Source organism: Eucalyptus grandis, chromosome 11 (genome assembly GCF_016545825.1).
Source record: "Eucalyptus grandis isolate ANBG69807.140 chromosome 11, ASM1654582v1, whole genome shotgun sequence".
Lineage (NCBI taxonomy): Eukaryota > Viridiplantae > Streptophyta > Magnoliopsida > Myrtales > Myrtaceae > Eucalyptus > Eucalyptus grandis.
The window spans coordinates 38,372,843-38,385,398 of NC_052622.1; positions in this window are offsets into that span (position 1 = coordinate 38,372,843).

Genomic DNA, 12,556 nt, shown 5'->3' on the forward strand with positions numbered 1-12,556 from the left:
GTCCCCCCTTTATTTGCCAAGGAGGGTATCTTTCTATGATCATCTTTTACTATTTGACATTTGCATTTTGCCTGAAAAAGATGGGAAGTATCCTCGAGAACGAAGAGAAAGACTCAAAGAAACCTTAGGGCTTTAGTTTATTCATTTAATTATTGCTTCGCCACTAGAGAGCTTTGACCTCTTTCATCACCTACAAAGCATGAACTGCTTTTATTCTAGTGAAGGGTTATGCTCCTTCAAGGGATGTGATCTCCTGACCATTGTTGTACGAGTATTGCATTTTGTAGAGATCGAGTAAATTCTGTTCTTCAATGTCTAGCTTCTTCTTTTCTTAGTAAGCAGACTAAGGAAAGAATTTTCGAGTATGAGTCTTATGTTTCGGAGACAAAATATCTAAAGGAGCTGATTGGATTTTAGATTTCGTATTTACTTGCACAAATCACCATTTTTATGATAATGTCTTTGATACGCTTTACCCTATTTTCTTACCCTGCATTTTTTTTTCATCCCTTCTCTTTGAATACCCTCAAAGAGATGCATTAGCTCACTCATTTTTAGGTCAATGTTTCCATACATTTTCAAAAACTATTTTAGTAACCTTAGGATAATTATCAAAAAAAAAAAAATTCTAAACTCGTAATATGAATGTCAATTTGATTCTAAACTTTTCAATTTGGCCAATATAATATTAAACATTTAGTGATTTGCCAATAGTCTTTCTAGTCAATATTGGTAAATAATTATTGATGTAGGTAACTACTGTTTTACGTGTCATAATTTGTGCTAATTTGAATAATTTTTTGCATTTTTATTAAAAAAAATATCTGAATCTTTAATAAATGTTTTGAATTTTTTTTCTAGCCTTTGCGGCCCTTGACCACGAAAGTGAGGGTTACCGAAAACAGAGGAAGAAAATATCAACAAATTTATAAAATATACATAAATTATTTTAAAAATTACAAAAATTATTCATGTCTCGTCAGCCATGCCATGTAGAAAGATTGGCATTTATGTCAGTGATTATCAATTAAAATTGACCGAAAAGACTACATTGACAAATCATTAAAAGATTTGAGACTAAATTAGCTAAATTAAAAAAAAAAAAATTATAAGTGAATTGATATCCATTCAAAAGATTTAGAACCTATTTGTCAATTTTCGTGTAAGCTTTGTAGCCATTGACATGTAAAGAAATGTATCTCAATTAATGATTGAAAACATTTTACCAATTTAAATATTTACTTAGGACGCTTTTGCTATTATAAATATTATATCCCATTAACTATCTTCCAAGTTGGTGAGTATTAATAATTCTCAATGAGCTTTTGGTGAAAAATAATTGATGAAGGAGCTCCTATGGATAATTTAACGGTAAAAGGGAAAAAAAAAACCAAATGAAAGCTTCTAGAACCTTGATTAATATTTTCCACGTGGCAGCTCAGTTACACTACATGTCACTAAAACCTCCCCAAGCAAAATCTTATCTTATAAAATGGGGTAAAGTGATAGCTTAAAAAAATTTGACTAATATTTGCCATGTGGCAATCCTATTATAGCCCATGCGTTCACCACCAATGGACAAAATAAATTTAAAAATGACGCGAAGACAAAAGGGACAAAAATTAGTTTTCTGAAAAAACACTAGACTAACTAATTATCGATCAAATTATTTTAACACTCATGAAGGGTTAGGTCCACAAATTAAGAACGGTGAACCATCCATTGGTTTCTAAACCCACCTGAGAGCTAGACCATTGATCAAGTTTCCAAATGGGTCCACATAATTAGTTGTGTCTTGAATTGGTTGTATGTGCAAGTTTGCAAGCTTCACCACCTACGAGTTCACCACAAAGTTTGATGATCATAACACAAATATCACTCCAAGAGTTTGCCACAAATGCCACAAATCTACTTGATTCTTCATGTAGACCGCTCTAATCAAAGAGGGATTAGCGACTTATAAAAGGGAGCGAAGAGTGAGGCTACGAGAAGGGCGACAAGCATCATGAGTGATGAGTGAGACTGCGACAGAGAGGTGTGAGACTGAGTGAAGAAACTAGGAAAAGGGGCAAAAAGGCAATTATGGTTTTGAACTTACCAGAGAGGGAGCGACGAGTGTTATGAGAGAATGAGGCTTTTCCGGTCTAGTTCTTTTGCTCACCCCTACCTTGTATAGGATTCCAAATCTATCTCCTAATAAGTGAGAAGGGGTAGCTCAAAATGTTCAATTTAAAAACTTTTATTAACAAAGAAATTAATTCCTTCAATCCTTTCTTGTTTGGTGAAGGTGGCCTATTAGAAATATCAATTTAGAGAGAAATCATTTCCAACATTCTATAGTAATTGTAAGTCCACGTAATATCACATGGTTATGCCACTGTCTTCAATATGAATAAATTTAGAGAATAATTAGAATTATCACTCACTATATAAAAGTATTTTTATTAATGAGATATGTGAATTCATTAAAAAAATTAAGCCGAAGCTCATTGAATAAAATGATTGTTATTATCTACTTCAAAAACGATTCGTTGATTTAAAATTTAACTGAATAGCTAAATAAAAATAAACGACTCAACCCACTCCGCTTGTGGGATGCGCTAGCTTGGGCCTTTTCCCCTTGCGGAAGGAGGGAGATTCGAGTTCTGGCGTGCGCATTGCGCGCCTTACCTGCGACGTCATGGGAGGTGGGTCCTTGCAGCGCCGCCCCGGATTTACGTTGTCAGCTGCTGGCTGTACGACGATTCTCGGATTACCAAAAAAATAAAAAAAAAATAAACGACCGAATGTATCTATCTATATATGGACAAAGCATCGTATTAGAAAAAGTGCCTCGCTAATTGTTAATTTCAAGATGCTGGAACATCAACATGATCTTTTGGGATGCAGCTACTGTAACTTCACACATGGCAGCACGAGCTTGAACATCTGCCATCCTGTCCCGGAGCCGATCTGATCGATGTATGTGTTCATGATACGCATCAATAAAGGAAGCAGGTCGAGACCGGATCCTTGGCAACACTTGACTCCAGGCAACGACAAAAAAGGTCCTTTTGACCAAAAACAAAAAAAAAAAAAAATCCACGGAAACGACGAAAAAGGTCCCAAGTAGTTCAGCTTGTTCTCTCCGCCATATCGAGCCCGCGAGAGGGTTTGCTCGAGATTCTATCTTTCCATCGACCCTCCGTCCTATGACGTAAGCTGGGGAGGATTATGACCTATTTGATCACACTCCAATTCTTTTATATTTCCTTTCTTATGTTGGTCAAGATAAAAAAAGACTAGAAATTTATTTAATAATATCAATTAATTTTTATATTCTCAAAATTAGATAAGTGATTTAATAATATATTTAAAATATAAACAAGCAATAGAAATAAGTTACATTTTTATTCTCGAAAATAATTTTTGAAAACAAGTCATTTTTTTTTTTTTTTTTATTTCTTCTTCCATTTCTAACTAGTCACCAAGCTAAGCAATGGCTGGCAACCTGCCAGAAATAAGGTTAGGCGACCTCACTGGTCTTTGACGGGGTTTGACCTCATTAGATCTAAGCAAGATCAGCAACTAGCTAGAGGATTAAGAAGAATAGAGGAAAAATAAGAAGAAGAAAAAAAAAATTTATTAAAAAATTAAAAGAAATTATATGTCATACATTTTTGAGAATCGTATCAAATACATTTAAATTCGCTTTTTATTTCTAAAATAGAAGTTGTGCACAGTGATCAAATGCGTTCACATGTTTAGAAACTCATTTATAATATAAAAATTATTTATCAATAAAAATTATTTTTAAAAATAGAATGTTTGTGAAACGCATTATTATACTGCGAGAAGTCTTTCTTGTGATGGTCCAAAAAGCAGCTTCGACCATCTTCGTTGTCGAAATTTCAATGGACAAGTGCCTTCGCTCCTCGCTCCATTCCTTTTATGTGTCCTTTCCAAGGTCAATTCGTGGACAGATTCTAATGCACCAAGTGGAATCGCTGCTATGATTCATTTCGAATTCGAATGTCCTTTTTCGCTTTAATGATTCACGGACTGGGACTTGAGAGGACAAGAAGCCACGTGTCTACCCGAAAGCCTATTAATTGAAAAACCTAAACTTCTATTTTACTAGCGTGAAATACATCGCTTTTGAAAGTAGCATCTTCTAGTATGATAGACAAGATTATTCAATCATATCTACATTATTTAAATTCCAAATGGAGAGGAAATAAAGAAGTAATCCTGAACAAATAGAGCATGCGTCAATGCTCTTATATGCAAGCACATCCATAAGCTAATGTATTGCTTTTGAATATTGTGACCTTCCTGAACAAGCATGTTGATGATAGGAAAAATGTGCAATTTGATTTCGGAATATTGGTCAAATGTGCAATATAATTTTTAAACTTTTAATTTGTTTAATGTAATCCATAAATTTTTAGTATATATTCAACTTAGTCTCCAAACTGTGTAATATTATTCTTGAACTTAAATTATAAAAGGATAATATTAAACATTTTCAGATAGTTTATGGATTAAATTGAATGTGTATAAAAAATCCAAGATCAATATTGAGCGAATTAAAGGTTTAGGGACTATATTGCAGTTTAAGCTAAAGTTCAAGAACGACATTAAACAAATTAAAAGTTTAGATAATGCATTGTATATTGGCTCAAAATTCATGGATAACAGGTTTAGAGGTAATGCTGAGTTGAGTACTAATGGTTTCTTATCGACTCGAATTCTCTCAAACCTTTATCTCGCGTGACATTAAGATTTTCATTTAAATTTGATTAATATTATGAGAATTCTATATGAGGTTTATAGCCTATTGCAGTTAGTTGGAAAACAAAGTGAAGTATGGAAGTATACTGCCCTTCCTACACAACCTACTATTTATGGTCAAAGACTTAATTACATTAGTTATCTAATTAGCACACTTTTGGTAGCTAAACTTGATTATTATTAACTAAGGTGTTTGTGCAGTCTTTACACAAAATTATGAATCCTAAGATTCTCGTCCACTAAGTGTCCATGCAATGCTTTTATGTTTATTATCTCTTGAAATGTAATCCAACCATTCAACTAAAATATGCAAAACACAATTTAGAAAGAAAAACAATGTAAAAGAATCACAATCAATTCATCAAATATAGTAATGAAAGAACGAGTAAAGAGTAAATGTAGTAACGTAACCCAATACAAGTTAGGCAAAAAGTATAATGTGGTCTTGTAATTAAGCTCCAAGATAGCAACCCTATGAGCTTAGTTCAAATCAAATTCAATTCACTGTCTGATACTAAACTATAACAAAAGTTCTCACTAAAATCTCTAAACTACATGAATATCAACTAAATGACACTAAGGTAAATCTAATTCTAAGCCCTAACTATCTAATCAAGACCTAATTCTCTAACTAATTTTTGAAATTTTAATTTCGAATTCTTTATTATTAATATATATATTCCCAATCCGAATATGGTCCAACATGGTTTCACGGGTCTAAACTAATGGGTGTAATTCGAACTTTATTACACAAATTCTCCCTTAGTTACAAGCCTTTGAAGCCCATTCTTGAAAACAACCATTTAAGGCCGATTTCTATTAAAATTAAAGTAAGTCCTATCTCAATTCTTTTTAAGACCAAATATAGCCCCATTTTTTCACCATACTAACATTTAACCCAAATTCAATCAAATTCATTGGAACATTCCAAATAAAGATATGAAGTGTCTTCATTTTCTTAAAAGAGTGTTTAAAATAAATATTATTTCAAATGAAAGTCTAAAGTAGCTATAATAGTTTGAATAAATGCCACAACTCATCAGCTAGCCAAAAATCCCGACCAATCAAGAGTACTTTTGTCGAGAGATAATAATTTTTTTTTAAAAATTTCTTTGTGCTTCTTCCTTGTTCACCTTCTTCTTCATCTAGCAAGATGAAGAGGGAAGAGTGGCCAATCACGTTTGCTTTGAGGCAAGAGGCTATGCCCAATGTGGAATCCAAGGATTTGAAGTCTCCATTTGATGAAAAGGACAATCGGATACAGGAGTGTCCTTCAAGTGGTGCCTCTTCTTCTAATTTCAACGGAGAAAAAATCTATGCAGCAAGGAATTCAAGTACTGGAAGGGTATAATCTGGGATATAGAAAAGTAACGGCCTTAGTCAAGGCAAACGTAAGAACAACCAGCCCCAGTGTAGCAACAATACTGGTGGCGCACGTACGAGCATCAAATCCGACCACTCCACTTGGTGGGGACATTTAGAAAAGAAAAAAATAGAACAAAACTCTCGCGCCAACGAACAAACAAAACCCAAACCCAAATGCAAAACCTCGACACTACCTTTCTTAGATCTACAAGCACTCCTCTCTTCCTCCTCCACAATGCAACCACCACTACTGCTCTGATTCCATTGCAAAACCCCACCGCATCGGCAGAATCTCCCCCTCCGCCGTGGAAAGTGAGCTCAAAGACCTCTTTACCATTGCCACTCCCCACTCCCCAGCCCGCGGCCCCCGCCGACAAGGACGACTGCCTTCTCCTCAAGCTAAAGTCGGAGGTTTAGGCCTCCACAATCACGCTAGAGAACCTGGCCAAGCTACTGGCTGGTCACGACAAAGAAGATGTACATGGCATTAAAAAAAGGAAAATTCTTATTTATCTTTTAACAAAAATACTCTTGATTGGTCGGAAAACTTGAAGGTTAGACCTTTATTTGAGATTAACATAGCCATTTCAGGCTCTTGTTTGAAACAAGTTTTAATTTAAGTCATCTTTTGAAAAGATAAGGACAAATTTTATCAGAATTTTTCCAAAATCAATTTAAGCCCTTTTTTCAACTATATATTCCTTTTATTCATCTTCTATCCTTCTTTCCTATTTATTTTCTTGTTACCATTGTTTTCCTTCTTCGTCAATTGAAGAATGCCGAGAACTTCCGCCTAAAATCCAGAGCAGCCTAAATCAACAATCGGCGCATTCAAGCTTCAAGCCGAGAGCAATATGCTGCCGGTCACATCCGTCCACCGCACTAAACCTCCGCCGGAACACCAAATTCACCACCAGTAACTACCAGCCACCGACATCTCCAACACTCATAGTGGAGCGATAATCAAAATAGGGAAAGATAGACTAACGCGAACATTTTCTCATATCAAAGCTGTCCATCAATTCGAATCCATTCGTTCTCCATGAGCAACCATGGATGACCGCAAAGATATGCAAATCAGAGAACACGAGGAGGGGCTTACATACGGCCACAAACACGAATCTCAGGAAAATGAATGCAAGATGGATTAATCAAAGACGAAGGTTGTGATTTGAAAATGAAATGAACATCAAAATTACTTTGACTCAGAAGATTATCCTCAAACAAGAGCACAGCTTCGTTTAGACATTTTTGCAAACACAGAAGCATCGTGGACGCATCGCTTTCGATCCATTTTGTTGTGATGACGTCAAACTATACATAATCTATTTACAAGCTCTTATTCATCATTTAACACTCATTCGAGCATCGATTGTGGCTTCCCCATTTCGCAAACCATAATAGAGTGAAGAGATTCGTACCTTGACGAAGAGGCTGCGGTCAGGATTGGAAATCGAACAGAGGAACGTGATCTCACCGTCGCCGTCGGAGTTTCGAACGAAAATCTGAGCAATTGGGACTTCTTGGATTACAAAACAGAGCCTAACAGATTTACCTGCTCCGGCGATGAAGAAATTGTAGGATCAAGGTTACGCTCTGCTTTCGGTCGAGGCCGAAGACAGATGTACAACGAATTTTGGCGACCGAGAGTGATCGGTCGTGGATTCCGGCCACGAGAAAGCTCCTGGAGTCTGGCTGGGCTGAGAAGATTTTTTCTGCGTGACGTCTGTCTTTTTCCTCCGGTGAAAATCGACGCAGGCGAAGGAGCTTCACACGATAATTTTGAACTGCTTCGAGATTTCTCGGTCAATATAAACAGAGCGGAACAGACCAAGGCGAGGAACAGCGAATGGTGTCGACCGGCGGCGGTGGGCGAATGGGCTGGACTTCCGCCAATGGACCAAGCAACGGCCTGTCTAATATGGGCCTGGTGGGCCGCACCGACTTCAAGCCTTTTATTTCTTTTTATTCTTCTTTTTTATTATTATCTATTTTTATAATACAGCTTCATTTGTCGACTAAAATTTAAATGTCGACATTGAAAAAGAATCCTTAATCCAAGCTAGAATCAAATTTAATTTTACTGATCACATTTGACCCCATCGCATTTTTATTGGTTTTGACTTTTTAAGCTTTTCTTATACGTTTTTTTGTCTTTGAAACCATGCTTGTCATTTGTGTTGACCTGTTTTCTTATATTAAAAATATGAAATTGCACTGTTTCATCACAGAAAAAAATTGTTAATCAAGTGTTTATGCTCTTGTTTCTTCATGTGTGAAGACTATGTTTTGATTCTTGATAGGTGCTAGAATATTCTCTCTTTCTTCCCCTTGAAGAGGCTTTAAAATCGGTAGAAGATTCCAGCCTTGAATCAATCGGTCCAGGGTTCTCGGATTGAATCAAACTCAACGTTTATCCCTACTTGTTATTTAAAATTAAGAAATGCCTTTTTTGGCATTAATCAAAAGCAAAAAGTCTGGTAAAAATTTAAAATCTCATCTTAATTTTAGAAAATTATGAGAAAACATATGTTATACATGTGGACATTTATATATTGTGAAAACTTGGATATCCCGGATTGGAAAAAATGGTCAAAATATGTGAACCACAAAAATTTAATCAAGTAAAAAATAAAAATAAAAATCATTTAGACATGCCTATATTTTTTGATTTGGAGCGAGCTTGATTTAGAGAATAACTTGAGTTATCACTCATTATATAGAAAAATTTCCTTTAATTAAAGATGTAAATTTATTTGAAAATCCAGATAAAACGGTTGCTGCTATCTGCAAAATTTTAACTTAGAACCGTAGCAACAAATGATTCCATGGGCTCACCTATATATGGACAAAGCATCTTATCAGAAAGTTGCCCCGGTAAATTCAAATGCAAGATGCTGGAAGGCTTTGATAGGTCTTTCCAATTGCAAGTACTGCAACTTCACACATGGCAGCACGAACGGTGACATCCGCCGTCTCGTCCCGGAGCTGATCTCATCAGGGTGTCTATCTCTGATACGCGTCGATAATTGAAGAAAGTCCGGACCCGATTAGTGGCAACAGCCCGTACGAGAGGCAGAGGAATTCCCTGTCCGCTTGTTCAGTGTCCTTTCGAGTCCACGAAACGACGAGAAGGGTCTCGCAACTCGCAAGTCCTTCAAAGCTTTATTGTCTTAGTTGAATATAATGTGAAATAATAAGTAGGAATTTGTGTATATTTCGATATATGATAACAAAAATTACATGGCTCTATGAGAGATTATCAAAGATAATATATATCTATCAAAATATTATAATTTTTTTTATTAATATAGATAATCAATAGTATTATCATAATTATTTTTAATATAATATAGTATTTTATAGAAAATCTTAAGAACTTGTAATATAAGATAGTATTTAATCAAATCTAATTTATTTGAATACGAAGGAGATAAAGAAATAATAATGTACAGATGGAGTACACGTCAAAGTTCTTATATCTGAACACATCCGTAGGCTAATGAGTCAGATAGGGATAGAGTTTTGAATTTACCAATCACATTCAACACCGTCTTCATGTTCTATTGGCTCCGAATACTTAAACTTTATTGATGTCTTTTTTCTTTGAAACCCTTGTTATTTCAAATTAAAGAAACGTTCCTTCGGCATTAACCAAAAGTGAAAATATTCCGGTCAAAATTTAAAATATCATCTACATTTCCACAAATTATGTTGCTCTATGTGTCAACATTTATATTTTAAAGTTTCGGACGTTATTCTACGGGAATTGCAATATTTTAAATGAGGAAACAACAACAAAAAGTAAAAATTGATATGCCTATGAATTTGTATATGGAGCTAGTTGGCACCCTCGACTGACAATAGCTAGACAATGCCTTGAGAAGTTCATCAAGATTCAAGAAGCTCTCACACATGAAGCTGTTGGAAATGCCTCAAAGATGGCCAAATGATGCCTCCCATGGTCTGCCAATTCCATCCTTAGCCGAAAAGGTCTATTGGTTCCTACTTTTTGCATCAGGATTTTCTACATAGGTCCAAACCTCAAATCTCAAATTGGAAACTCTACTATCAAATTAGACATGATCTAGTGATATATGCAAAATCTCTCTCTAAAGCTAGGGGGTGGTTTCCATTTGATGACAAATGATATGGTTTCACCATTGAGTATGGTAATCCAATGCTAAATGAGTCACAATACCCATGTTGTGCATGAGTCAGGTCGCGAATGAATCTCTAACCCACCTCCTCCTCGCTGCAATCACATCTGTAAGCCTCCACATAAATATATTGCATGCTTGTACAGTACCTATGAGAATGGAATAAAAAGCTGTACCCCTACTCTCAATCCATCTTTTGTCATGAAACTTTTCTTAATTAGCTGATCAGAAGGAACAATCTTACCACTTGGTTTCTTTGGGATCAAGACAATTCTTAACTAGAAAAAGCTACAATGAACAAGAAATTGTTAGAACAAATTTAAGCCAATACCTGTTGAACCATGATCCTCATGGATCTGCACAAAAGTTCAAACTAATATCTGTCGATCCTTGAAAAATATGGATCTGCATAAATATGCGTTGAACTTCCGAGAAGATAGATGAAGTGGAGTAACTGCGCAGTCCAAAACAAAACAAAAACTACATCATGAATGACAATTTTCGCATTACATAATAATATACGCAATCAATCTAATAATGTAAAACAATCATATTGTTGGACGTAAGAGAATCAAAAGATAAATCTCAGATTTCGAGAATATGGGCTGAACAGACAAATAATGTCCAAGAATAGTTCAACCATGTAATCATTAACAGTATCAATGGCAAAAGCACATTGGTAGTTAAGATTGTATTCAGACTTCAGAAAGGATCGTGATATCGAAAAAGAATGCTTTCTTCAAGGAACTTCCAAAGATTTTGTTTCTATTACTGGATTCTCTGCGGAATAAAATAAATTTTGAGTAAAATAAAGGAGTTAGGGAAGATAATGACAAGATTTATAGCTTAATCCAAGCCTATGTCCACTCTCCCACGCTAACAGCCTTCTTGGCTGGAAACTTCACACTATCTCACTAAGTCAGTAAATTGAGTACCAAGAAATTAAAACCTTATGAACGTATTAATTGGATAGCCGAGACCAAAAGGTAGAAAACCTAGAAGTTGGACATGTGAATTATGGTTTCATAAGAAATTTTGACGACCTAAATTCACTAAAATCATCAGCAAAATAACACAAAAATACCATAGCAAACGTTATGATAATAAAAGAAGATTACCGTTTAAACATTACGCTAAAAAAAATATTTGTAAAGCAATGAAAAGGCTAGCTGACTTTGATAATATTTTCAGCCGATGTCTATTACTCAATCATCAAACATATTAGTAGCCTTTGATTTATTTTGTCATCTTCAAAAATTGATGCAAAGATAATAAAAGAAGATTATAGTTTAAACAACCTAAAAAAATATTTATAAAGCAAGAAATTCAGCCGATGAAGAGAGCAAAGTAGGAATGGTCGAGAAAGTACGGAGAATATGTTTCCATTTATCGTCCATCTTGTGGCTGATCTTCCCTGTTTTCATCTATATTTTATCATCTATATTTTATCACATAATACGTTGGAAATATCTTTGAGTTTGAGTTCAAAAAGGAAACTATCCTAATTCAAGTAGGTTTCGTCAATTGAATAGGTTTCCTAGTTGGAGTAGGTTATCTTAAGGCCTATTTAGTGACCATTCTATTCCTGGAAATAATTTATGTTTAGAAATATTTTTTTTATTCTATTATATGGATGAGTTTCTGAGCATTCGAGGGCATTTAATAATTGCATAAAATTTCTATTTCTAGAATAGAAAAAGAACATAAATATGTTTGGTACGACATTTTTTTTTTTTGTGCATACAACTTTTAATTTTTTTAATAAATTTATGAGATTTCTTTTTTCTTTCTTTTTCCATCTCTTATTCTTCCTCCTATACTCGAGCTAAGGACTGGCCAGACAAGAGTTAGCAACCTTGCTAGCCTTTGGGGAGCCTTGCCAGATCTTGTTTGGTCGATCATTGACCATCACCAATGTTGACGACCAGCTAGAGGAGGAAAAAGGAAAAAAGAAAGAAAAAGAAAGAGAAGAAAAACAAAAAGAAAAAAAAGAAATTGGCTTGATTCTAGAATTGCTCCCTGGAAGAAAAGAGGTAACATTTTCTACTTCTTGATTTTGTTTCAAATCTATTCTTGGAACGAATGTGTTCCAGAGAGTAGAAAAATTAACTGACATTACTAATGGAATTTTGTTCTTTTTTTTTTTTTTTTTTTTTTTTTTTTTTAGGGAACAAAAGAACGAAAGTAGTCAAAAATTTGTCAATGACCAAATGGGCCTAAAAAGAGATTTTCTATTATGGATACAATTCTCTTCTATA